Below are 27,401 nucleotides of genomic sequence, written 5' to 3' on the forward strand. Positions count from 1 at the left end.
ATTTTTAAAAATTGCTAATAGTCATTGGAGGAATGCAGGAAACAAAGGGATTTGGACACATTTTAGCTGAAGCATCCAGAAAAGTAATGGGCTTTGATAAAAGAAGAATAATTATAGCACTTAAAAATCTTCCTAATCCATGGCAGTTTCCTGTTCTTGGTCCAACTCAGATAAGAGGACATAAATAGAAACAATGTAAATGTGAACAGAAAGTTAATGAAAAAGATCCAATATCAAGAGGCACAAAGAAACTATAGTAATTCATACCAGTGTGTGAGAGAGAAGGCTCATGCAATATGAATTTCCTCATTCATCTCTCTCTGCCAGAAAAACTGTCGCCAAAGAGGGCCCTTCTTTCAGGATCTCTAAACTAGCCCACGAGGAGCTTGTGACATTTTCATATATAACTAGAAGACTTCTCAAAGATAAAGACACACATCACCTCCTTTCCCACATATAGTATCTTTGAGGCAACTAAAAACAGTAGTTTACATTGAAAAATATCATCAGGAAAGTAGTAAATGTGTATTTATCTGTCTTTCACAGGACATAATGGGTTTAAAAAAGAAGAATCAGGGCCAGGTGACCAGCCACCTCTCTGCATCATGGGCATGTACAGTAAACCCTCGAAATGTGCAATTCGAGTTGTGCTTAACTTGGCGTAATGCAAGTTAAGTGCAACTCAAAATCCTGCTCCCCCCAGCACCAGTTCAACCCCCCCTCCACAGCCCCGCTCACAACCCACATGGCTCTGACTCCAGTTCAACCCCCGCCCCCGCCTGGTTCAACCCCCCCACATTTAGCTCTGGCTCAATCCCCCAGCCCTGGTTCAAAGCCCCTGAGCATGGCTCTGGCTCACCATCCCTGCGTGTGGCTCTAGCTCAGCACACCCCACCCCAGTTCAACCGACCCCCTCCACACGCAGCTCCAGCTCAGCTCCACCCTAACCCCCTGCAGCCCTAACACCCACCCCAGGCTCAACTCCCCCACCCACCTCCTATGGCCCCAGCCCACCACTAGGCTTAGCCCTCCCTAACTGCCTCCCCCCTCAACCCAAGGACTTACCTTTCCAAAGGAACTCCAGGTGCTCCTGCTCCTTCCCCGGCTGCAGAATATGCATTACACCGGGGAAAAAAGCCACCCACCAATTTACGTGGGGTTACGTGGGACTGCAACCCTCATATAAATTGAGGCACTACTGTATTCTACAAGCCATAGTCTGAGATCCTCTTCACTAATGCATCCTGGGCTGTTTAGTTTTATCCTCATAACCTCCTTCTCTGATAGATAATGCAAATGTGTATCTATGTAAAAAAATTTATAAATATCTGATACTACTGGTAAAGGTGTCTTACAGTTACCCACTCCTCTCACCATATTCACATTCATTGAAAGGCATTATTCCTAAACGTTTTATTGCTTCACAGATACACCTGTCCCCTCCATCTCCATATATTTTCCTGTGTCCCAGCAAAATAAAAGGGAGTTGCATAGTTTTCACATATCTGAATTTCTTCTGATTAAATGATCAAGTGTGCCGTTTGCACCAGGGGAAAAGGTAGATGATTTTACTGATTTTTTAAAAGCAAATGTGGCAGCCCTGCACTGTTCACAAAAGTGTATTTTTAAAATGTTTTCTGAACAACCAACCTAAAAACTGAGTTAACAGGAATTCTCAGTCAGTCACAAGTATTTCAGCTCACTGCACACTTCTAGTTGTAAAACTGCCTGCAAGCTGATCAGCAACATAAACTTGATCAGCAAAGATGCTGCAGCTGAATGTAAAACTTCAGAAAATAAAGATGAATATCTCTGTGGAGTTTTGTTCTGAACATGCTCTATAGTACCAGAAACCCATAACAGCAATTCGTGAGATACAAGACGTTTCTACAGACATAAAGTTGTGTAAACTCCTGCCCCCACTGATACCAATAGCAAAATTCCCTTTCACTCCAAATGGGGCAGGATTTCACCCTTTATCTTTAAAAGCAGTCCTGGATGAAATTTCACTCAACATAAAATATCTTGAGGAAAGCATTCCATCCTCCTTCAAGGGACCACAGAGGTAGAGTACAGACTGTACAACTTTGCTCTGTGAATAAACATTTGTGGCTAACGGGTCATGACTTCCTTCATCTTGTCTCTCTACGCAGCAGTTGGACCTCCTGATCTCTCTGGAGCACAGAGATTACTCCCTGCAGGAATCTTCTGGGGGAACAAAAAGCCCAGATGGAAGGGTTTGGCCATGTCATTGAATTTTCAATGATTTGACCAGCTGAGCTGGTCAGCTGCGCTAAGGGAGGTCAGCACAACTAAATGTTGACAATGAACATGTGTTCACTGCACAGCAGTTAGCTCTAGGAGGAAATTCCTGGTATCTAATTCCTTCTGGGATGGTAAGACTGCATGACTTACAGCTCCAAGTTGTGCCTAAATAGAACAACATCTGATGTAATTATTTGTCATTATTTATTGTATTTAATGTATTTATTATTATCTAAAGTTTATATATATCTTTCCCACAATCAAAACAGAAAAGCAATCCAGTAGCACTTTAAAGACTAACAAAATAATTTATTAGGTGGTGAGCTTTCATGGGACAGACCCACGTCTTCAGACCATAGCCATACCAGAACAGACTCAATATTTAAGGCACAAAGAACCAAAAATAGTTATCAAGGTAGACAAATCAGAAGAAGTGTAATCAAGGTGCAAATCAGAAGAGCAGATGGGTTGTAGGAGGGAGGGAAGTCAGGAGTCAGATAAAGCAAAGTATGTAAAAGAGTCCTTATAATGGGCCAGGTAATTGCTGTCCAGGTTCAAACCACTTGTTAATGTGTCAAATTTGAATATAAAAGAGAGGTCTGCACTTTCTCTAAGCAGTCGGTCCTTAAAGTTCCTTTTCAGTAAAACACAGACTTTCGGGTCATTAACAGAATGGCCCACTCCATTAAAGTGCTGGCCGACAGGTTTGTGGATTAAGAGTTTCCTGATGTCTGTTTTGTGTCCATTTATTCTTTGTTGAAGAGTGTTCACTGTTTGTCCTATGTACATAGTATGTGGGCATTGTTGGCACATGATGGCATGTATGATGTTAGTTGAGGAACATGAGAATGTGCCCATGATATGTACTTAGGACATATCACCATGACTGTAGAAGGAATCTGCATTAAAAGAATGCAGAAATAACCAAACCTCAACATATGGCACTACTTAACTGCGCACAGTATGTACTGTCAGGGCAGCAGATACACATTTCTTTAAATCACACAGCTATGCTGCATTATTTATATTCAGATGCTTGGGGGATTTAATAACTTCCGCAAAAAAATTCTGAACACACCAAGAAAACACCCCAATCTGAGGAAAAATAAAAATTCTATTGTGGGTTATACAGCATTTCTCTTTTAACTCTATTTTTACAAAAAAAAAATATGAAATTTTCAGTAAAAACAGCTACATAGTCAAGTTCCATTTTCAAACTGCCTAACAAAAAACAATCTATTTGAGCTGCATACTGTACAGTTGTAGTTATTTTTCACTTCTCTGTTTCTCTTGCTAAATCAGACACAATAAAGATATGAATCTCCATCATATGTACAAAGTCAAAAGTCAGTGGGAAACAGGTAGTTTTGTGATAAAACAGATAATCTGATCACATTATATTCTACATAGATCACACAAAAAGCCTACTTTGAGCATATTTGTAACAGCTTGGTTGTAAATAATTTGTTATCTTATGACTCAGAGTAGCAAACCAGGAAGGTTCAAGGTTGTTCTGCAAATGTTTTAACAAGAACAAACAGGAGAGGTAAGGAGCTACCCCATATAATGTACATTTTCAATAACATTAATAAATATAATTAAATCACTCATGGTGCGTTATCAGTTAATGCATAGATTGTAGACAGTCTTCTCTTGGATGTGCATGTACATATCCAAGCTTGGTACAAAATGCTACCAAATCAGATTGGTAACATTTTATACCTGTGTGCAAAGGTGTAAAGGGCAATACAATAGGAAAGGCATCACCCTACCGTAAACCTATATTTTACACTTCAAAGGACACAATATATCATATCCCAGAAGAGCACAACAGCAATTATAGTTGTGAGTTTGAAGGTGAAGTGTCTGTAGAGCTTAAATGCCCTTTAATAGCCACCCTTTATTATCTACTGTTCTTTTTGGCTTACATTCTCATAGCAATCATACCAACTTAAAGAGCTATTTCTAGTGCATTTCATTCTGTACAGCAAAGTCCACTGTATTTATGGCTACTTTTCCAAGAGCATTTAGAGCTCTCTTCCTAGCAATCAACATCCCACACCTGCAATAAACTCCATTTGAGCAGACCCCTAAGCCTGCACAGAACCCTGTTAACGTCAGTGGGGGTACACCCATACGGTGCTCATGACAATATCACAGCTGAGGCAGTATTTCATTTGCATTTGTGAATCAGTGTCAAAACATAACTCAGAAAAAGCACCAGCAACAAGACTTATGTAGGCACATCAATTCCAACCCACCTGAAAAATGTCACATGTGGATTGACAAGTATCTATGCAAGGATCATTTCTCCTGCCTTCAGAATGCCTGCCTGTAAGGCACCAGACAGCAGCCATTTATTAATACGCAGCAGTACCGTAGACTTCATTTCAGAACTAACAGTAAAGTGCACTTAGGAGAAATTTAGGTATACGGCGCCAAGGAGTAAGGGTTCTCCAATTATTTGAACTGTTATGCAATGACCGTAAGTGAACAGAAAGTTGATTTTATGACTCATGCAGGTAATAGTTGTTGCTGTTGCTGCAGCAATATAATGTCCCTAGCACCTAGCTTGGGAATGGTTCAGTAGTGATTCAGAGAAAACAATACTACCAGCTGAATCACCACAGTTACCTGCAGCATTTGGGTTTTCCTTGGAAGTCTCCTATCTAATTAGGCTGGACCCTGCTTAGGAAGTGAGATTTAGCCAGTAAAAGCCTCAGGTGCTATTTCTGTAGAAAAGACATTGCAAATTAAATTGGCTGTTTTACAGCTCTAGAGGCAGTTGGGAGTGGGGAGAGATGCCATTCCAAGAAAACACTAAGCATACAAATTGGAAACATTTCATTAGCATTTGCAGATTGAAACTTTCTCAGGTGTAATCTGAGGCGTTCCTAAAATCTTCAATTCAATCTACTACCCCTAGTCCTCTGTCACTTCATAGACTACTTTCAGATTTCCTCATCAGTATACCCTGTAAATTAAACACATTTTCAAGGCAAATGTCCTGATTAATAGTTTATAATGCCTACCTTCTCTGTTGCATAAGATAGTTCTCCTTCAAAACTAACAATTTTTCTCTGGTGGATGCTGGCAATTTCAGCATCAAGAGAATGAATCACTACTCTTGCTACTGCCACTCACACTGCAGGCATGTGTAGTCATTCTCTCCAAACCATGATTGCTTATCCTACCCAGTCAGCTGTGAATTACAATAGCGTGTGGCCTGTTCTGATGCAAACAGCCCACAGGTTGTCCAATACGCCTGCCAAACAGACCAGTGCATTTTCACAGATATCAGATAATTCAATGCCTCTACCTTTTCTAACTCAAATCTTAATGCCTGTGTGAACACTAAAGGCCACAGTACAGGTTATAATGCCTGCATCAATATGGGAAATAAAGCTTTGTTCTAGCTTAAATATTCATTGGGTCTCACACTCACAGAACAAAACTACATGTGTGTGCATGTAGTGCTTACATGTGTCCTAATACTGGCTTTGGTTTCTGGTTATGAGCCATGGATAACTATCATACAGCAAGTATCAGAGAGCTGAGTTAATATGTATTTTCAAAACCAGCAACTTGTGCGTCTGACAAAGCCGGTCTTTGCCCACGAACGCTTACACTCCAAAATATCTCTTAGTCTGTAAGATGCCACAGGGCTTCTTGCTGTTTATCATACAGCAAAGAGGCAACAGTCAATCGCACATTTCCTTAGATGGAGCAGTTGAAGTTCTCTTCAGCAGTCCTAGACCCTAGGTGCTAGAAAGAAAGCAGGTACCTAGGTCTGGGCCTTAGGTCTCCTTAGACCCCAAGTTTTGGGGACATCTCTCCCTGAAGCTTCTTATCTTTGTTCTGGGGGTCCAAAGATAGAGGTTAACAATACTGTCTGTGGGGCACATGGATGTATGGAATGGGAGGGGAAGGGACAATCAGCCCCTGTGGGTCTCAGAGGTCAATCAATGACAAAGAGCTTCAATCCATCTTCCCTCAGCCTACAAGACTGGCTTTTAAAATCAAGCACAGTCCTTGCATATAAATGAGATGCAAGAGCCTTTTAGGCAGAAGAAGCAGCTGGAGCACCTGTCACTGAGGAGGAAGGAGTTGTGACAGGACTGGCAGGGTTTGGAGCTCAGAGTTCTGGGCATAAGCATGAAAGAAACCCCAGGTGAGGAAGAAAGACCCACAGTGTGAGGTTCTAGCCATGGCCAAAAAAGAATGGAGAGATGGTGAGCCTCCAATGGCAGCAGGAAACGAAAAATAAGGTATTTATGGGTGTGTTTATACTAGGAGCTACTTTGCAGTAGCCTGCAGAGAGTCTACACACGTTTTCCCTTACTTAGAAGTTAACTTTGAACTAGGGAGCCCAACTTTGAAATCCTTAGTCCATTCCTGGGAATAGAAAGGTTACTCACCGTAGTAACGGTGGTTCTTCGAGATGTGTCCCCGTGGGTGCTCCACATTAGGTGTCAGGCTCGCCCGGCGCCGCAGATCGGATCTTCCAAGCAGTTTCTGCCGGACCGCGCATGCGCCGGTGCGCGCCACTCCCCCGCGCGCTCCCGGCCACGTGCGCGATCCGGTCCCCGCCAGTTCCTTGACCAACCGCCTCGGATGCTCCTGCAAAACACTAAACAGAGATCCGGAGCGGGGAGGATGGGCGGGTAGTGGAGCACCCACGGGGACACATCTCGAAGAACCACCGTTACTACGGTGAGTAACCTTTCTTTCTTCTTCGAGTGTCCCCGGGGGTGCTCCACATTAGGTGACTACCCAGCAGTAACCCAAGATAGGAGGTGGGTAATCGGATTATGTGCAGCTTGTCCCCGAGAGGACCGCTGTCGAAGACGGGTATCCTCTTGGAATACCCTGTGAAGGGCGTAATGTTTGGCGAAGGTGTCACAGGATGACCAGGTCGCCACTCTGCAAATGTCTTTTAGCGCAACGCCCTTGAAAAAGGGCTGTTGATGCTGCCACCGCCCTAGTGGAATGAGCCCTGGGCATGGCCAGGAAAGGAGTCTTTTTGAGTTTGTAGCACATTTTTATGCAAGATACGATGTGCTTCGAGATTCTCTGCGAAGAGAGACATTCTCCTTTTGATTTGGGAGCGATAGAGACTAGGAGTCTATCCGTTCTCTGGAAGGACTTGGTCCTGTCTATATAGAAAGCTAGCGCCTCCTCACGTCCAGGAGGTGTAGGCGCGCCTCTTTGTTAGAGTTATGAGGCTTTGGATGAAACGAGGGTAAACAATAGGTTCATTAGTATGAAACTCAGAAAGAAACTTTAGGAACAAAGGCTGGATGCAGCCGTATGGTTACCACCTCCTTGGAAAAAACAGCGCAGGGTGGCATTGCCATAACTGCCGCAAGCTCGCTCACCCTGCGAGCTGACGTGATTACGAGAAGAAAGATCGTCTTTATCATAAGGAGGCAGAGGGAAACCGTGGCCAAAGGCTCGAACGGTGGTCCCCTTTTCGCATTAAGCACCAGGTCCAAGTTCCACGAAAGTGGAAGCGGTTTCCGAGGGGGGTATAGGTTTACCAGCCCTTTAAGGAACCTGGTAACCATGGGATGGGCGAACACCATGTGCCCTGTCTCTCCGTGTCTGAATGCCAAAAAGGCGACAAGGTGGACCTTAACGAGGATAGCGAGAGTCCTCCTCTCTTGAGGTCCAGTAAATACTCCAATATCACAGCCATAGGCACTGAAAAGGGGGGCTAGCTGTTTGGTAGAACACCATGCCGTAAAGCGAGTCCACTTCTGCTTGTAGGTCTTCCTGGTGGAAATCCTCCTGCTACTTTCTAGGGCTTGCTGCACTTCCTCCGTACATGTGCTCTCTAGGGAGCTGAGCCATGGATCAACCACGTTTGTAGTCGCAGGCCTTGGGGGTGCGGATGCACTATGGACCCCTGGGCTTGCATGAGCAGATCCGGCGCCAGCGGAAGGGGCATCGGTGGCCGGTCCAACGTGCGCAGGAGTAGGGGGAACCATTGCTGTCGATCCCACGTTGGGACTATCGGGATCATTCAGGCTCCTTCCCTCCTGGCTTTCTGCAACACTGTGTGGATGAGCACTGTGGGAGGGAAAGCGTAAAGCAGGGGGCCCCTCCATGAGATCGCAAAGGCGTCCCTCAGGGACCCCCATCCCAGTCCTGCCCTGGAGCAGAATAGTGGGCACTTCTTGTTGTGCTGAGTAGCAAACAGGTCTATCTGGGGAAAAAACCCCATGCATGAAAAAAAAAATCGGTTGCAGCAGATCGGGACGGATCTGCCACTCGTGCGTGAGTGCGAAACGCGTGCTCAGCTGGTCTGCCTTCACATTGTGAGCGCCTGGGAAGTACGAGGCTTTCAAGGTTATATTGTTGGCGATGCAGCAGTTTCACGACCGGACTGCTTCTGCACATAAGGCACGGGACCGAGCTCCTCCTTGCCGATTTATATAAAACATGGTGGAGGTATTGTCTATACTGATCCCGACTACTTTGCCTTTTATATGGTCTCGAAAGTGTCTGCAGGCGTTGAACACTGCTCTGAGCTCCAGTATATTTGTGTGCAGTGGCTGCTCCGTGGAGGACCACAGCCCTTGCGTCACCTTTTCGCCCATGTGTGCTCCCCACCCTATGAGGGAGGCGTCTGTAGTAAGAAAAAACCAGTATGTGTGGTTGGTGGAAGGGTACCCCTGTTAGCAGGTTTTCGGGGTTTACCCACCATTGCAGGGATTTGCGCACCTCTGTTGTGGGCGACGCCACCCTGTGAACAGTGTGTGCTGCTGGGTTGTATACGCTCACCAGCCAGTGCTGCATGCTGAGCATGTGTAACCTGGCGTTCTGTTGTACGAACGCCGCTGCTGCCATGTGGCCCAGCAGCTGTAAGCACGTTAGAACCAGCACCGTAGGGCTGAAGGTGAAGACTTGCACGAGGGAGCCGACGGCCCAAAAGGGAGTCTCTGGTAGATACGCCCTCGCTGTAATAGAATTTATGTGTGCCCCTACGAACTCTATGTCCTGCGTGGGGTCTATCTTTGATTTTGTCAGATTGATAACCAGGCCGAGCGAGAGAACGTGCCTGTTGTGACGCATATTATGCGTAGTACCTCCTTCGAGGCCCCTTTGAGTAGGCAGTCATCCGGATACTGGAATATAAATACCCCCTGTCTGTGCAGGTAGGCTGACACCACTGCCAAGGGCTTGGTGAAGACTCTGGGGGCCGAGGAGAGTCCAAACGGTAGGACCTTGTATTGAAAATGTTCTTTGCCTACCATGAGAAACCAGAGGAATCGTAGGTGAGCCGGATGAATAGTTATGTGAAAATACGCGTCTTATAAGTTGAGGGCTGCGAACCAATCTCCATCGTCTAGTGCCGTAAGGATGGAGGCGATTGTGATCATCCGAAAGCGTTGCTTGCGCAGGTACCGGTTGAGGCCTCGAAAATCTAAGATGGACCTCCTGCCTCCTGTCTTTTCCCCGTGAGGAAGTACCTGGAGTAGAACCCTCTCCCTTGCAGTTGCTCCGGCATTCTTTTCACTGCCCCTATGAGCATGAGATGGTCTACCTCCTGCTTGAGCCTCGCCACGTGGGAGGCCTCCTGGAGGTGGGGCCTGGGTGGAGGTCATGGCGGTGGGAGCGACTGGAAGGGGATGGCGTACCCCGTGGCTATGATCTACAGCACCCATTTGTCTGTGGTGATCCTTCGCCACTGGTTATAGAATGGTCGGAGGCGATGGTGGAATAACCGCTTCGGATGACCTTGCGACGGTAGTGATGGCGCAGCCCTGGATCTGTGTGTCAAACTTGTGGCCTTTGGCCCTGCCCCAAGGACGCACGGCTGTGTTGGGAACGACGCCTGGGAGTTCTGTACTGCTGGTGCTGTTGATGTCGCCCTTGCTCGTAACCCCTGTGGTACTGGGGACGCTGTTGCTGAGTCCGCAACATCCAGGGCGATCTGAACTCCCGTCCTCGAGGCCGCATAGCCTTCTCGCATGATGGCCTTGAGCACTGGTTTCTTGCCCTCTGGAAGCGAGTCCATGAGGGAGGCTAACCTAATGTGGTTATCGAAATTATGGTTCGCTAGATGCGCTGCGTAATTTGCCATTCGCAACAGTAGAGTGGAGGAGGAGTAGACGTTTCTGCCCAACAGCTCTAGCTTTTTGGCATGTTTGTCTGTTCCCCCACATTGCGACGACTCCACCACCAAGGAATTTGGTTGTGGGTGGCTGAACAGGAACTCCGTGCCCTTTGTCGGCACGAAGTTTTTTTTTTTTTGCTCTCTTGTGGACAGGCGGAATAGTCGCAGGAGTCTGCCATATCGTAGTGGCAGACTCCAAGATTGTGTCATTAAGCGGTATTGCTATTTTGGAGGAGGCCGGAGGTCTCAGATTTTTGAGGAGCTTATGGTGTTTCTCTTGCACCTTAGCTGTCTGGATGCCTTGCGTGAAGGCCACCCTCGTAAAACAGCTCTTGGAACTGTTTGAGATTGTCCGGAGGATGGACGTCCCCCGGGGCCGTAGCCTCATCCGGGGAGGAGAGCGAGGAACCACTGGGATACGTCTCTGTGGACCCTTCCGGTTCCTGCTGGTGACGGTACACCCTGTCACTAGAGGTTTGCGAGGGAAAATCTCGGGGTTCCATAACCAGTCCCCCCTGAGATGCTTGAGTCTCTGTCCCAGGTCACAATTGCCCTCGGGGGTACGAGATCGTTTGTGGGGATCTTTCCCTGGTAGATAGCCGATGGTGTCTATGCCCCGCGTGGTAGGGGCGACCATGGCAGTATAGGCACTGTTCTTGGGAAGGTGACCTAGACCACTCCCTTGGCGCATACCCTCTGCGTCTGGGGGAGGGCTGGAGAGAGCGATTTCGCATAATAGTCCAGCGGTTCAAACCCCAGGAAGGGTGAAGGTGTTCCCAGCCAGGGTGAAGCTGGTTGCAAAAAATGGAGAAGGGGGCTCCGGGTAGGCTAGGGGGGACCCCTGCCTTCTGGTTGGAGTCTGTAACATAAGCGGAGGGCTGTGAGAAAGCAGCTCCACAGCCCTGTCCGGAGAGGGGCTGCAATGCCTCCTCTTGTGTGCAGCCTTCCCCCTCCCTTGAGGAGGTAACTCCGCCCCCTGACTTACAGGGGATCCCGGCCCCGTGCGCACCGAGCTCGGCACCCTCGAGGGCGGTGCCGCAGGTGCGGTGTGCTCCGGTGCCTGCAGGCTACGTGCCTGCGCGCTCTGCACCGCCGGTTCCCCAGGGGTCGGTGCCGCTGCCTGCGGTGCCGCCGGTACCAGCGCTTGTTTAGCCGCCACCCTGCCTGCGGTGCGGGTCGGCTGGCTGATTATCGGAGGCTGAGCCGCTTCCACGTGGCTTTCCGTGCCGCCGCCGATCAGCTGTTGCTGCGGCTGGGGGCTGCTCGCTCCTCCCGTCCCGCTCGCTATTGTTGCCGGCAGGGATCGGGCTGGGGAGACTTTCCTCCGTTTTTGGCAGCTTTCCTTTTATGGGCCCCGCAGGGTCCCTCCTGCTGCGGCTGCTCCAGCACGTCTGGCTGGAGGGCCTTATGAAAAAAGCAGTTTTAAGCCGCTGCCCTGCCTGCGGTGCGGGGCGGCTGGCTGATCATCGGAGGCTGAGCCGCTTCCACGTGGCTCTCCCTGCCGCCGCCGATCAGCTGTTGCTGCGGCTGGGGGCTGTGCGCTCCTCCCGTCCCGCTCGCTGTTGCTGCCGGCAGCGATCGGGTTGGGGAGACTTTCCTCCGTTTCTGCCTGATGGAGTGAGGGAGGCAGCTTTCCTTTTATGGGCCCCGGAGGGTCCCTCCTGCTGCGGCCGCTCCGGCACGTCTGGCTGGAGGGCCTTATCCAAAGCAGCATTTTAAGCCGCATCTCCCTGTCTCTCCTTAATCGCCTCTGGGCAGGACTCACATTTTTCAAAGCCTGAAGAGGACATTGTTGGTGAGTCTTTCAGTTTTTAAGCGGGTACTTAGCACCTTCCCTGTGCTGTTTTCCCCCTCCAACGGCCTGCCCCAGCAGGAGGGCTGATGGCCCGATGCTCCTGGCCTCCGGCGCTTGTTACTGGGACTGGATTGAAGCTGTCCCGCTTGTAGTTTGTTTGTTGCTTTTGGTTTTTTTTGTTTTTTTTTTTTGCAAAAAATAAAAACCGGCTAACTTGCAGTAGCCTAAGTACTTGAAAAACTTTAAAGCAAAGCAGTTAAAGCCATTGAATACGCTACTTGGCCTTAGCCTAGTTCGGATTCCGTCTGCAGCCGACGGCGGTTAAGAGGAACTGGCGGGGACCGGATCGCGCACGTGGCCGGGAGCGCGCGGGGGAGTGGCGCGCACCGGCGCATGCGCGGTCCGGCAGAAACTGCTTGGAAGATCCGATCTGCGGCGCCGGGCGAGCCCGACACCTAATGTGGAGCACCCACGGGGACACTCGAAGAAGAAGGGGTAGTGCCCTACTTCGAAGTTTAACTTCGAAGAAGTGTGTGCATAGATGCTCAGCTTCAAAGTCTGTTACTTACAAGTTATTTTTGTAGTGTAGACATGGCCTAAATAATATATATAACAAAGAAGGTGATGATATCAGGTAAGTAGTGGGCACAACATTCTTTCTGTAGGTGCAGGCAGTTGAGAAGGAACTGGAGTGGCATTGAGTCTGTCCCTCCTACACACCCTCAATCTGGAATATGAGAATGTATAGAACACAGGTATGGATTCGCAGAAATTACTGAAGAAGAATTTCCAGGTGAAGTCATACAGGTGCATATGCACATACACACAACATGGATCACCAATGGGAACATAAACAAAGAAAAATTATACTTAGCCCATTGCTTATATAGGGCACTGAGGTCCATTTACCCTTCCATGGTATGCACCATCAAAAATGTTTCTTTGGAAACTGCCTACTAAAAAAACTATATGCTCCGACAGTTCCACAGTAACACCCAACTTGATTAGAACTAAAAAACACAAACTGTTAACATGTTGCTTGTACTCTATATTTATTGATACTTCAAAAATACAAAAGGAAAATGAAGAGTTGGATTCCAGCATAATCGATTTCAAACTTCTCTTTCTTTTTCATCCACCCCGCCTACTTGTAGTGCCAACCATATAGTTTCAGTTTTATAGCTAGCACATTGACAAAAGCAGTCAACACATTCAGACAAAACCAGGCAAGACCACTTTTTAACTGTTTTTTTCCAGATACAGTGAAGTTTGCCTTGAACAAATAACTTGAGTAAATAGGCCAGATCAAACTTTTATGATCGATCCATCAGTTCCCACTAGCCCTATGGAGATTAGGCAGAAAGGTAATAAAAGTGAAGGCTGCATAACCTTTTCCAGTCTTTAGCACCACACTCGAACTCCCAATTAGGAAAGGTCCCAGGTGCCACTGCAGCCAGAGTTTTTGACTGTGCAGTGTCAGATGAGCAACAGCGAGGAAGTTGCACAGGGCATCAAACACACTCAGACTGCTCTGGCCCTTGCCAGAGTTGCATGGTTTGGCCAATGGTTTCTTTTCATGAGAGGAGAAGCCTCTAATTCTGACTTGATGCCATAAAGAAAGGAAGGATGGTCTTGTGCTTTCAGTCCTGGGTTGGCTGCCAAAGGTTTCCTGGGTGACCTTGGGCAAGCTACATAACCTCTCTGTGCCCTGGTTCCCCTTATTTAATAGGGAAACATGGCCCTTTGTCAGTGTGGTATATCTAAACTGGAAATTCTTTGGGGCAGGGACTGTTTCTTGTTCAGGGCTTGCTATGCAGTATTTTAGTCCACACCGCTTGAGAGTGAATTTTAGCCTATTCTAACATGTTGCATGCTACCTGGCCAGCCTGGACCTTGCTGGCATGCACTAACTGTTCCTTAGTGCACATTCCTTAGTCTGAAACAGCACTACATTACACGCACTAACATTTCTAGTGCACACCAATAGTGTTTACACAGACCAGTTGGTTAGCAGAATGTTAGCATACACTAAAATTCACATGCATGGAGGAGACAAACCCTCAGGCTACGTCTACACGTGCAGCCAACATCGAAATAGCTTATTTCGATGTTGCGACATCGAAATAGTCTATTTCGATGAATAACGTCTACACGTCCTCCAGGGCCGGCAACGTCGATGTTCAACTTCGACGTTGCTCAGCCCAACATCGAAATAGGCGCAGCGAGGGAACGTCTACACGTCAAAGTAGCACACATCGAAATAGGGATGCCAGGCACAGCTGCAGACAGGGTCACAGGGCGGACTCAACAGCAAGCCGCTCCCTTAAAGGGCCCCTCCCAGACACAGTTGCACTAAACAACACAAGATACACAGAGCTGACAACTGGTTGCAGACCCTGTGCCTGCAGCATAGATCCCCAGCTGCCGCAGAAGCAGCCAGAAGCCCTGGGCTAAGGGCTGCTGCCCACGGTGACCATAGAGCCCTGCAGGGGCTGGAGAGAGAGCATCTCTCAACCCCCCAGCTGATGGCCGCCATGGAGGACCCAGCAATTTCGACGTTGCGGGACGCGGATCGTCTACACGGTCCCTACTTCGACGTTGAACGTCGAAGTAGGGCGCTATTCCTATCTCCTCATGAGGTTAGCGACTTCGACGTCTCGCCGCCTAACGTCGAAGTTAACTTCGAAATAGCGCCCAACGCGTGTAGACGCGACGGGCGCTATTTCGAAGTTGGTGCTGCTACTTCGAAGTAGCGTGCACGTGTAGACGCAGCTTCAGTGTATGCATCACCTTTACCTCAATATAGCCCACATCTTAGCTGAGTTCCTAGGTACAAATCACTTAAGGGCCCTCTCTGTAGAATTTTCCTTTCTCTACCAATTAGTCCCTTAGAATGCCCTCCTTCAACAATGTAAGGAACATTGTTGTCTAATAGTGGCCTTGGGTGTAAATTTACACCACACTAGCCTGCCAAGTACCCTGCTGCGCCGCACTAATGCTTCCAGAGTGTGTTTTCATCTATCCCATTTTGAAACAGGAATGGATCAGAGTACACTAGGGAACTGTGAATTCACAGTAGTAGCTTACTCCTTCTCTCAAGAGCAAGGCAGGAGAGGAATTCTAGGCTTCCTTGTCTGCTCTTACTGCAGGGTAGCTGTATGCCACCATTCATTCAGAACAGGCTGTGAAGCTACAGTTTGTTTGTCTGTGTTTCTACCGATCTAGCACAATACAGCACCTGTCTGATGGGGGCCTCTGGACAACATGGCAGTATAATACACTAATAATCCTTCAACAGCCCGTTTCAAATTTCCAACATTTTTAAAGTTGGATGCAAGTGTTTTGTTTGCGAATAATATCCACGCTGCAGCTGTCACAGCATTCCAGTTATGCTGTGGTGTAGACACTTCCTACATTGATGGAAGGAAATTGTTCTGTTCATTTAGTTGCATCTACACTGGGGGATATGTTATCTTAACTACAGCACTCAGGGCGCAAAGTTTTTCACAGTCCTGAGCAACATAGCTAGTGCATGTGGGACTAGGCTTATGTAAAATCATAGGAAAGCTCTGACGTGCTACTGCCAAAAGACTGTTCAAACTAACCGTTAAAGTATTATAGTACCAACCAGAAAAGATGACACCAAATGACTGGGGACTATAGTAGTTTACTCCATTAATAGGATTTCTGATGGATTCCAAAAAGAAATTCTGACAACTTCAGGGACTGATAAGAACAGTCAAAATTATTTGGAGGTTTCAATGGCTGCTACATACCTTGCACCAAAGCCTCTTTTTAAAAATATTACTCTGTTCCAGTGATGTTATAGGTCATCAAGTATAGGTAGAAAAGCTCAAGAACAGCCATTTCAGTATCAGCCCTAAATACCCCCTTCCTTTCTGGGGTCAGACCTTCAGCTGAAGTAAATATACATAGCTCCATGTTATTGCATTTGAGCTTTACCCAAGCTTCAGATTTGTCCCACTGTGTCTATAACCATTCTTGTGTACGCCTGTGCTTATACCCCATTGGTTAAATTGCATTCTACTCCTTCACACTATGCTACTTCCCTCAGGGTAGATGCCAAGTGACCCTGCAGTGAGCTGTCACATTGGTGACATATTTCTCTTTACAATGGCTGGGACTCTGTGCAAAGGGAAAACCTGAAAATATGTGAAAGAGAAAACAGGGCTCATGGGTGCTTGAGGCTGCCAGAAAGACAGACTGCATACTGCAGCTGAAGGTTGGGAAGCCCACTTGAACTATATGGGCACTCAGAGAGAAGGCAAGTTTCGTGCAGGCAATAGGCACGTGTTACATGAGTTTGATGTATGATAATTGCAAAGTAAATATTTTTAAAATGACAATATGAGACTCTTTCTGCTTGTGCAATGAATGCTCCATTAACAGTCGCAATGCATATGGCTTTGTCAGCTAATTATTAACAGCATATATCACTTGGTGTTTGTGTGGGGCTTTGCATTTTTAAGAGGAATGTGGCATCATTTACCCTCATGTCATCCAAGTTACATCACATTTCTCCACACCTGTCCCCTTTGTTCTGTACAGACAACGCATTATTAGATTATATTGTTGCTTTTATATACTTTCTTAAAATTATTTGTATCACAGCAACACTAGTGGCCCCAAAATAGATTAGGCTCTATCGTGATTTGTTTTCTACAAATACACAGTGAGGAACAGGCTCTGCTCCCAAACGCTTGAGAAATCTATATAGGTAAGATAAACAAAAGCTGGACTGACAAACAGAATCAGGCTTGAAGAGACTTGCCCAAGGTCAAATACTAGGTCGGTGGCAAAGCCAAAACTAAAATTCAGATTCTCTTGGCTTCCTGACCAGTCCTCTATCAACTGGACCACACTGTTGCTTGAGTGACAACGATTTTGGAGAAAATAATCTCATAACTATGTTTCACTTTCTCTATAAATAGACATAGGACACTGCCATCCATACACCCACGATCCAGTGCGCTCAGTGAGATCTGCTATCACCGTACTCCCAAGACAGACAAAATTTGGTAAATACGCAGATTCGCCACATCAAAAAAACAACAAACAAAACAAAACAGGATGAAGGAGGGACTAATGGCTCTCTCCTAATGTATGGATGAGCATCTAGTTTGGTATTCGCTTCTAGAAGCCAAAACATAGCAAAGGATGGCTGCTTCCACTGGCAAAATGGACAATACTAAACATAGAATGCCTCCTGTAAATTGGCAAGATAGTCTTTTCAGAAAGTCAGGGACAAGGACATTTTAAAAAAGAAAACCTTTTAAAATCCTGTTTTTTGGTTTGTTTGTTTATTAAACTTTCCATAAAAAACTTTATTCTGGGATGGGATATCATGTTAAGGTAATAGATCTAGAGACCAAAGCAACTACTGAAGGTGGGATTTGAAATGAGAAGCTAGCTTGAATCAAACATAACTGTGGAGAAGCTACAGCTGGTACATGAGAAAGTAATAACATGTTGTTATGTTAATATTTAAAACTTACTTGAACAATGGTTTTGGGTGTGTTTTTCTCATACCCTTCATGGAAGTGTGAAATGCTCCTTTGAAATAAGCCAACAGAAGTCTCCCATAGCCTATCTGGATAACTCAGTAGCATTAATTTTAAGAATTTAAAATAAATTATATCTGGCAATGTTCTACTACTGCAGTGAGACTGCAAAGATAAGCATTAATTGGCTTTGACTCTCATTACTGCTGTATCATTGCTACTTACTGTACATGAAATCTTTCTATGAACTGCAAACTTTTTATACATGTGTTCAGTTTCAGAAAACAGTTACATAAATGAACACTCCTATGACTAAGGATACAATTTGGTCGTGGAAGTCATGGATTCTGTGACTTTAACAGATTTCTGTGACTGTTTTGGCTTCCGTCTTGAGCACAGCAGGGGGCTCTGGCTGTCAGCCCTGCTTGATGGGGCTGGGGTTTTTGTGGTTTGTTGCCCATGTCCTGTTCATGACTTACTAAATATACCCAGGGCAAAATCTTAGCCTTAGTGGTAACCCTATGAAACTGCCACTTACTGAGCAAGAAAAGCATCCCAGATCTGGCTTTCTGGGAAGCTCACAAGACCTATCTGGTTACCCAGAGAATGACATGATAAAGGTGCATCCTCAGGATATGGTGTGATATATATCTGGACCCATACTCTAATAAGACATGAATTGATATATCTTAGTCTTGACAACATCAAACACATTTTCTTAAGATTTAAAAGGTAGTCCACTCCCTGGGAGCACAACTGAAACTGCAAAAATTAACATTGAATTCTCAAGCTACTATTAACACTTTACTTTCACAGAAGCCAACTATATACCACTCCTGGTTTACCAAAAAAAGGCAAAAAAAAAATTAACTTGGCCTTCTTCCTTTTGAGACTCAGCAGGTCTTACTGCACATACAGTGCCTCTCTTCTCTTAAAATATGCAAACTTTTAAAGCAGCATAAGGCATTGTACTGAAACACTAGATAGTTTGTTGAATCAGATAGGTAATGCTCCCCCTCCCCTTCCATCTGGTTACAGAAACCTGACAGTGAAGACTGACAGCTAGATCATTTAACATCTGTAAATCAAGTAAGGAGTCACTTAAGAATCATTGAGCCAATAATAAGATAGTAGGGATCCTAAAACGCTAACTTTATTTCTAAGGCTTGGTCTGTCTCGTAATGATGGTCTGCTATGGAACTACATGCGTACAGAAAATGACGGAGGCCTTGCAAGCGTGTGCTTATTTCAGCAAAAAGTCATCCCACTCTTCTAAGGCACACTGAATTAGTTAGCTCTTTTACAGCTATATGCAACCATTCACTTTAAAAAATACAGCAGAAATTAGATGAAAACCCCCATGATATTGATTACATATAAATCAGAATGGGAAAAGGCACAAGTCAAGAGAAAGGTTGGACCCTCATACATCAGGTTTGCTGCCCCCCTGCCTGCTTTTATGCCCATTTCACACCAGTTACAAATATTTAATATACTGTAATATTTAATATTACAGTAAAATTGTCCCCTCTTTTCTCAGCCCTGAATGGCCATTGTGTGAGGCAGAGGCTTCTGGGAAAGAAGTTTGAATGGCAATAGCCACAAAATACTCTGCACTGTAGAACTTGAATATATTTAAAGCGTTTTGTTCTTCTACAGAAGGGGAACTTCTGAAGACAAAAGGGTGAAACTTTTGTTTCCCCATTTTATCATATTATAGCGCATTGGAATAAAGAGAGAGACACCCAGTTCTCTCTCTGGAGGATCTGAAAAGAATTATATATGAGAATGAACTAAGCCCTGATGTGATTTCTGTGAAGTAATGGGGTTATATACTGCTATTATTTCCATTGGCTAACAACACTCCAAACTTCCTGTTTCGTTATCTTTGCAAGTATACTAGCTTCCAGCTAAGACCCATCTGAGCCATTGAGGATCCTAAGTAGTCTTGTGTCAGTTTTCCCCCTAAACCTCTGATCTGAAAATTAATGTAATCAGAGAACAGTTGGTTCTAAGCGCTTCTTGCATCTTATTTTGTTATATATTTTTGTGGCAGTAAAATTGACCACATGATTGAGAGAAAGAGAGATGATGAACACCTAAACCTGGATTGCTTAGTAACCGTGGCTCATTCACTCAACATGCAGTCATGTATCTGGCATCAAAGAAGGTAGGTCATACTCACAGGATGGGGAGAAGTGTCCTGGAGAGAAATTACTTTGAAAAGGAATTGGGGGTTACTGTGGATAACCAACTGAACATGAGTGCCCAGGGTGATCCTGTTGCTAAGAATGTTTAGTACAATTCTTGAATGCATAAGTAGGACAATGTCAAGGGGGAGCAGAAAGGTGATACTATTATGGTTGAAAACACCTGAGGATTTTCCTGGAATCTCCAGGAATTACAGAGTAATTAAAAACTAATGGTTATATCATACAATGAAACCTCCAGGGACACATTCAACCTATGCAGGCAACCCTAGATACTCTCTCTGTATACTACACTAGTAAGACAATTTCTGGAGTAGTTCTGGAGTTCACATTTCAAAACTCATAAATGTTGAGAAATTGGAATACAGGAAATAAACTAAGAACGATCTGCAGTCTGAAAATCTTGCCCGACAATGAAACAATTAAGAACCTCAGGCTATGTAAACCTGGGGCAGATTCTACCAGGGGCTTTAGAGGCTGCTAAGAGCCGGGAGGGAAGAAGTGCTGAGCGTTGCTTGGAGCTGTGCCTGCAAGTTCAGGGCGCTGTGGAACCACCTGTTCCCCCACCAAATGGGAGCTGTGCCAGGTAAATGCCCCAATCCCACGCCACTCCTGCACTCTACCTCCCTCCAAGACCCTGCACTCCGAACCTCAGCTCTCTCCTGCACCCTACTTCCCACCCACACCCCACACTCCCACCCTTAGTCTGTTCCTGCAGCCTCTCTCTCACCCAGACCACACACGCCCTCCTTCCTTTCCTGGCAGCCTCCTCCCACTTGCAGAACCACTCATTTTTGGCCCCATCATGGAGCATATGGCCCCGAAAAATTTACTAGCTGTGGGCCCCCAGAAGAGTTAATGGAGTTTTAAGTTTATCTGGACCTGATTTAGATTACCAAAGAGAAGATTAGAAATTATATGATCACAGTCTGTAAGTACCTACATAAGGAGAAGATATTTGACAGTAGAGGACTCTTTAATCTAGCAGACAAGGGTATTGCAAGAACCAGTGGCTAGAAGCTGAAGCTAGAGATAAGGTGCATATATATTTAATAGTGAGGGTGAATTAACCACTAGACCTTGCTGTGAAAAGTGGTGAAGTCTTTAAATGGAAATTAGATGTCAGAAATATACTCTAATTTCAGTCAGGCTAGATGCAGAAATTACTGGGTGAAATTCTTTGATGCACGTTATACAGGAGGTTAGACTAAGTTATCACAGTGGTCCCTCCCAGCCACACAATCTGTGACTTCTCCCCTTAATCCTGCAAAAATGGCAGTTAAAATTGGCCCACGAGGATTTATTTAAACTTGGTCCAGAAAGAGGCCTTGTGTTCAGGTACTAAGATAATGAACATTACAGAAAATGAAATACATAGATTACATGGACTTTAAATGCTTCTATCATCTGGCTTTGCTATTATGTTGGAGTACAATAAACTTGTCCAAAAATTTTGAGCAAGAAGGTCTTTCTCTCTCTATTTATATTGCTGGCAGTCTCCCCGTTTGAATAGCGAGCTTGATATCCTCCTATGGAGGTATAGAGGACTGGAGCAAAGTGAAGAAGAGTCATTTTTATTCCTCCCTTTATTGTGACTAGTGAGTGATGTATTTGTGTAACTGAGTGGTTGAAAGAAAGGTTCACTTAAGAGCACTGACAGGCACGCTTCAGAGTTGAGTCAAGGGTAAACTTTTGACCCCACTGAAGTCAGTGGCAAGACTCAAATGGACTTCTGTAAGAGCAGGATTTTATTCAAGATGTATAAACATTAAACTGGATACATTTTTGAAAATCAGAATCAGTTTGAGTATACAATTCTTGTGAGTTCATTTTTTCTGTTCCAATATAAATTGTGACTGGAGACTTCTTAGAATGCTACCTACTATCTTGAGAGTCATCTACATACTTTAATTAATGCCTTCAATGACCATTTTGCTTGTATTATCTACCCACAATCCAATAATTATCAAGCCATCTCCCTGACAATACTGAATTGATCCCTACAATATATTTTCTTATGCTTTGTTCTATATACTCTCTGAGGGGTAGCCTTGTTAGTTGGTAGCCTCACAAAACAAAGTAAGCAATCCTGTAGCACCCTATAGACTAACAATTTTATTTATTAGGCAATGAGCTTTTGTGGGTAAGACACATCTGAAGCAGTGGGTCTTACTCAAGAAAGCTCATTACGTAATAAGTAAAACTGCTAGTCTTTAGGGTGCTACAGGACTGCTTGCTTTGTTTTGTTCTATGTAGTTACACAATGGAGCTTTCACCCTGTCATTGGAAGGCTATTTCACTTCCTAGCAGAGTTCACTTGTAAGAGAAGTTTTCTCCCCTTTCTTTTTTTGCTGGTGTAATCCACACAGCTTCTGGGTGCGTTGTACTGTCTCGTCTAGTGGCCCTGAGACCACTTACTGAGAGAAAATTAGTCTGCTCTACAGTCTTAGCTAATAGCCAGCTGGCTCTCCCAAACGTTATATAGTTGGGACCCGTTTCTTTTCAGCACTTCTTCTTATGGCCCAAAAATATAAATGTACATAAAAAGAATGAAAAATTAATCAGTTTTCACCATCTATTATTTATTCATAATAATAATAATAGTACATAGCGATAATATGCATATTTTCTAAAGACCAGCATTTTTTTTCCAAGGACCGGTACTGGGCCGCGGACCACACTTTGGGAAGCACTTCAACAGAGGACCATGTACTAAGCCCCAGAGGTCTCTGATTCAGTTCTGCCTGCAGAAGACCAGGCTCTGTCAGTGTTACCCTTGTTATGCATGTTTATTTATTTCTACATCACCAGGCACTTATGAGACTGACCCTGCACATAAATATCAGAGTTAGGATCACCGAAGGAGGTTTATTTCTCATTCACAGCGACACAGGTAGTTCCTGCTGAAATTAATAGGGGTTACATCTCCTGTAAATAAAGGGGAAAATGGAGCTTAGGTCTACACAGGGAAAACACTGTAAATTAGGATTCAGAAAGGAAGATGAGAGAGAAAAATCAATTTCCATTATATTTTTGAACACCTCCCATAACATTTTTGAACTGCCTGTGGCTGTCCTAGCCCTGATCCTGTGAGCACTTTGATTTGTACAGATTTAATGAAGAACTCTAGAAATAACAAGAAACATATTTAAATGATAACCTGCAAGGAAGTTGGCCATGCTCTATGTATCACACCAGAGTTACTGTTGTGCTCCTGGCTGTGTTAAACTATGACATCAGGTGGCTATTGACCAGCCTCGATCAAATGAAGAACGTTACTTCCTCACACAACAGAACCTTAAAATGTAGACATATTTTAAACAGCAGACATTTTGTTGTTTTTGACCCATTCTCTCATTGTTCTCTTCATAGTTAGTTACACAGCATAGCTGTTATATAAAGTGTTCTAACACAAATGAAGTGTTTCAAACAACAGGCCTCTTCCCCAAGACAGAATAAAATATGAAGATGACTCCCATGTGCAGTAACTGAGGTCCTTCAACATGAGTGTCCCCATGGGTGCTCCATTCCAGGTGTTGGCATGTCCCTGTGCCTTCACACAGAGGTTTTGCAGCAGTGTCCCTCTGGGTCGCATGCCTTTCTCTCGCACCTCCCCATCCTCTGCTGAAAGAGCTGCGTCAGAGACCTGGAACCTTCAGGTCCTTTTCCACTGTGGAGCCGCTCAACTCCAAAGTAGATGGGGGGAAGGTGGATAGTGGAGACTCTCATCATGAAGAACTTCAGTTACTGCACAGGTGAGTAGCCTTCATCTTCAAGAGTTGTCCCTGAGGGTGCTCCACTCCAGGCAACTTAGTACCAGTATCCCGTAGGATGGGAGGGACTTCCGAGATGGTGAAATAACTGTTGAGAGTACCGCTGTACCCAGGGATGTATCTACCTGAGAGGCCTTGGTGATGGCATAGTGATGGGTGAAAATATGTTGGGATGTCCATGTCACAGCCTTACATATGTCAGTCAAAAACAAAGAGAAGTCCTGTGGCAACTTATAGACTAACACAATTTTTGGAACATAAGCTTTCTTGGGCAAAGACCCGCTTCATCAGATGCATTGGAATCGCTGTCAATGGTACGTTGCACAGAAATTCTACCAAAGTGGCCACCACTCTGGTAGAGCGTGTATGCAGTAGCTGTGGAGGCTGCCCTCCTTGTAGTTGGTAGCAGAGTCTGATGCATCTCAAAATCAAATTAGGGAATCGTTGTGTGGATATTGGGTTGCCCTTGGAATGTTCTACTATTGAAACAAAAAATTTCGGTGAGGCCTGAAATGGCTTAGTTCTGTCCGAATAGAATGCCAACACTCATCTGACATCGAGAGTGTGAAAGGTGGAGTCTAATGCACTGGTACGCAGTTTTGGGAAAAATACTGAGAGATGTATGGGTTGGTTAATGTGAAAATATGTGCAAACCTTAGGGAGGAACTTTGGGTGGGTTCTCAGTGTAATCTTGTCCTTTAAAAATATGGTGCATGGGATTGGACTTGTTTGCCGTAAGAGCACCCAAGTTCTCCCACGTGTCTGGCAGAAGTGATTGTCACTAGAAATGAGACTTTCATACAGAGCTGCAGTAATGAGCAGGTGGCTAGTGGCTCAAATGGTTTTTGAGTTAGAACTGTGAGGACTAGATTCAGGTAACAGGGAGGTGGAGGAGGGTGATATGTTGGGGTAGAGAGTGGTGATTCCTTTTAAGAAGCACTTAGTAATAGGGTGAGTACATATTGTCATTCTCTATTTTGACATGGAATGCAGTGATAGCCGCTAAGTGTACCCTAATGGAATGGAGAGAACGGCCAGTTTGTTTTAATTCAACTGTAGTACTCAGCAGCACTAAGACCTCATACTAGGGTGAGTGAAGTCTCTGCTCTACAGCTTCACCTGAGAGCCAGTGGGCCTTAAGCTCATGTGACAGAGCACAGGGCTTTAGTCCCTGTGATGGCAGATTCAATCCCTGGTGCTGGCAACCTGGGTCTGTTAGGGTTATAACTGGGGCATTGGCTGGGAAGAACTGCTAGAAGGTTTCAGAAGTTTGGGATGTGTTTCCTCAGCCCTGAGAGACATGTAGTACCCAGAAGCACTGAGACCTCATACTAGGATGAGTGAAGTCTCTGCTCTACACCCTTGGCTCAGAGCCAGCTGGCCTTTAGCTCATGTGGTAGAATGCAGGGCTTTAGACCCTATGCTTGCAGGTTCAGTCCCTGGTGCTGGCAAGCCAGGTCTGTCAGTGTTACATGAGGATATTGCCCAGGAAGGATGATAGGAAAAGTAAGTGGTGCAGCTCTTGGATCTAATTGCTTTGCAATGCACCAGGCCTTAAACATGTTCTATTTGTGTGAGTAACAGGTAGATGATTTTCTGCTGTGTAGTGGGACATTCTGGATTTGGGACGAGCTCATTAGTTCTGCATCTGAGAGCCAGACAGGAGCCATACCTTGAGCTGCAGCACGCAGATTTCTGTGTGTCGTACTTGGCCCTGTCGTGTGAGCAGGTTGTTGGTGGGGGATAGTGTGACAGGGGGACAGACGGACATCCAGTGGAGGAAGGGTGCCATGCTGGGGCTATGAAGATTACTGTTGCTCAGTTGAGCTGGATTTTGTGTGCCACCCTGTGTAGGAGGTGTATAGGTGGGAAGGCATAGACCCAGTATGTGTGCCAGTCAAGGAAAAGGGCATCGCCTATTCAATTCTTGCCTAGAGCCGCCCTGGAGCTGTATTTCATGCATTTCTTTTTCCTGTTGATGGCAAAGAGGCCTATGGTTGGGTAATCCCATTCGTTTTATATGGCATGCAGGAGCTCGTCATTCAGTTCCCACTCATGTTCTGTGGGGAATCATCTGCTGAATTTGTCTGCTGTTGTGTTCAGGGAGCCAGGAAGTATGAGGCAGAGAGGTGAACACTGTGGTGGAAACACCAGTTCCACAACCTGATGGTGGTGCCTCCCACACTGGTTTTGCTGGGTCTAGAATTGCTGCATTGATGGGCAAAGCAATCTTAGTCGGGGAGGGTGGCTGTAGTGTATCAGTCAACTTGCGTTGGGTTTCTGACACCTGCTCCATACCAATACGTAGTTCTGCTACTACCTGTTTAAACAGGTCCTGAAAATGGGTATAATCATCCACCGTGTGTGGCAGCAGGGGTGGAGCAGCCTCATCTGAGGATACAGGGGCCTCATTAGATTGAGAAGACAAGTATAAAGACAGTATGTCCTGTGGCTGATCAGCAACAGAGAAGTCCCGTTCTGCCTCAGTGAGCTGTGGGGGTAATGATAGAGACTCAATACTGCTCCTGAGAGGGGAGTCCTGTCATTTGCTGTAAGATGTGTCAGGGCCCCATGGGCTACAATATGGCCAGGGACCCCAGAGTGGTGGGTGTGGTGGCCCCCATGTCTGCCCATACCACTGCAGCAGGTTGTTGTAATAGGGCTGGTAAAGAGGCTGTTTGTCAATCCTATCAGCTCTCGAGGGAGGCAAGGGAGGAGAAAAGCCTACATCCTCATCTGAGGAAAAGGGGGAAGCTTCTCCTGAGCAGCCCTGGTGCGGTGCCTGCAGGGGAGAGGCTGGCACTGGGTAGATTTGCAAGTCTCTGTGCTGAGCAGAAGCCTGTGGTGTGACCAGCTGTGGCCTGTAACCTGAGCTGACAGAGGTGCAGGGTGCTTTGCAGGGGAGGAGCGACGAATGTGCGCGTTGGCACCAAGCTGCTGCACTGAGAGCAGATTGCCTGTTGGTGCTGAGTGTGTCAGAGGCACCTACAGTGCCATGAGAGTGACAGGGAGGCAGCTGCATTAGCTTGGGCACTGATGCTGCCTGAAGTGCCCAGAGCACTGACAGAGGCCACTCTCGGCGCTGTCTGTGGGGGCAGGAGAGCTCTTGTTGGAGAGCATTTTTTCCCCTGATGAGCTCTCTGTGGCAAAGGTGCCTGACACTTTTGTGCTGCTTTCGGAGGCTTTGGGGACCTGGTGAGGGACCTTGTCGGGGAGCCCTTTGCTGAGCATGCCCCTGTCTGAGGTCAGAGGCTAGTCAGAGAGGTTTCTCCATCAGCAGGAGCTCCAGCCCTAGGTCCCTGTCTCTGTGTACCCCAATTTCATTTTGGCACAGCGGGCACATTTCTGAGGGATATTCCCCTCTGCTGAACAGCAGACACACTAGACGTGTCCATGAGAGATGGGCACAGCCTCCCTGCAGGAGGCACATCTCTTGAAGCGCTAAGATCCAGGCATTTCCGTGGGACTTCCTAAAGCGGCTGAAGTAGTTTTTTTCTTTTCCTTTTCTTTTCTTCTTCTAACAAGAGTAAATAATAATGCTCAATGTGTAATATGGTAACACTATGTTATATACAATTATCTGATGACTATAATCTTGTATAACATCTCTCTAGACAAAAGCTAGCTGTTTTAATGATTATTTTGCTTCTGCTATTTATGTAGAAAAGATTTGTAAACCTGTTTAAAATTCCTTAACAAATAGCTTTAAAAAGA

Source organism: Carettochelys insculpta, chromosome 2 (genome assembly GCF_033958435.1).
Source record: "Carettochelys insculpta isolate YL-2023 chromosome 2, ASM3395843v1, whole genome shotgun sequence".
Classification (NCBI taxonomy): Eukaryota; Metazoa; Chordata; order Testudines; family Carettochelyidae; genus Carettochelys; species Carettochelys insculpta.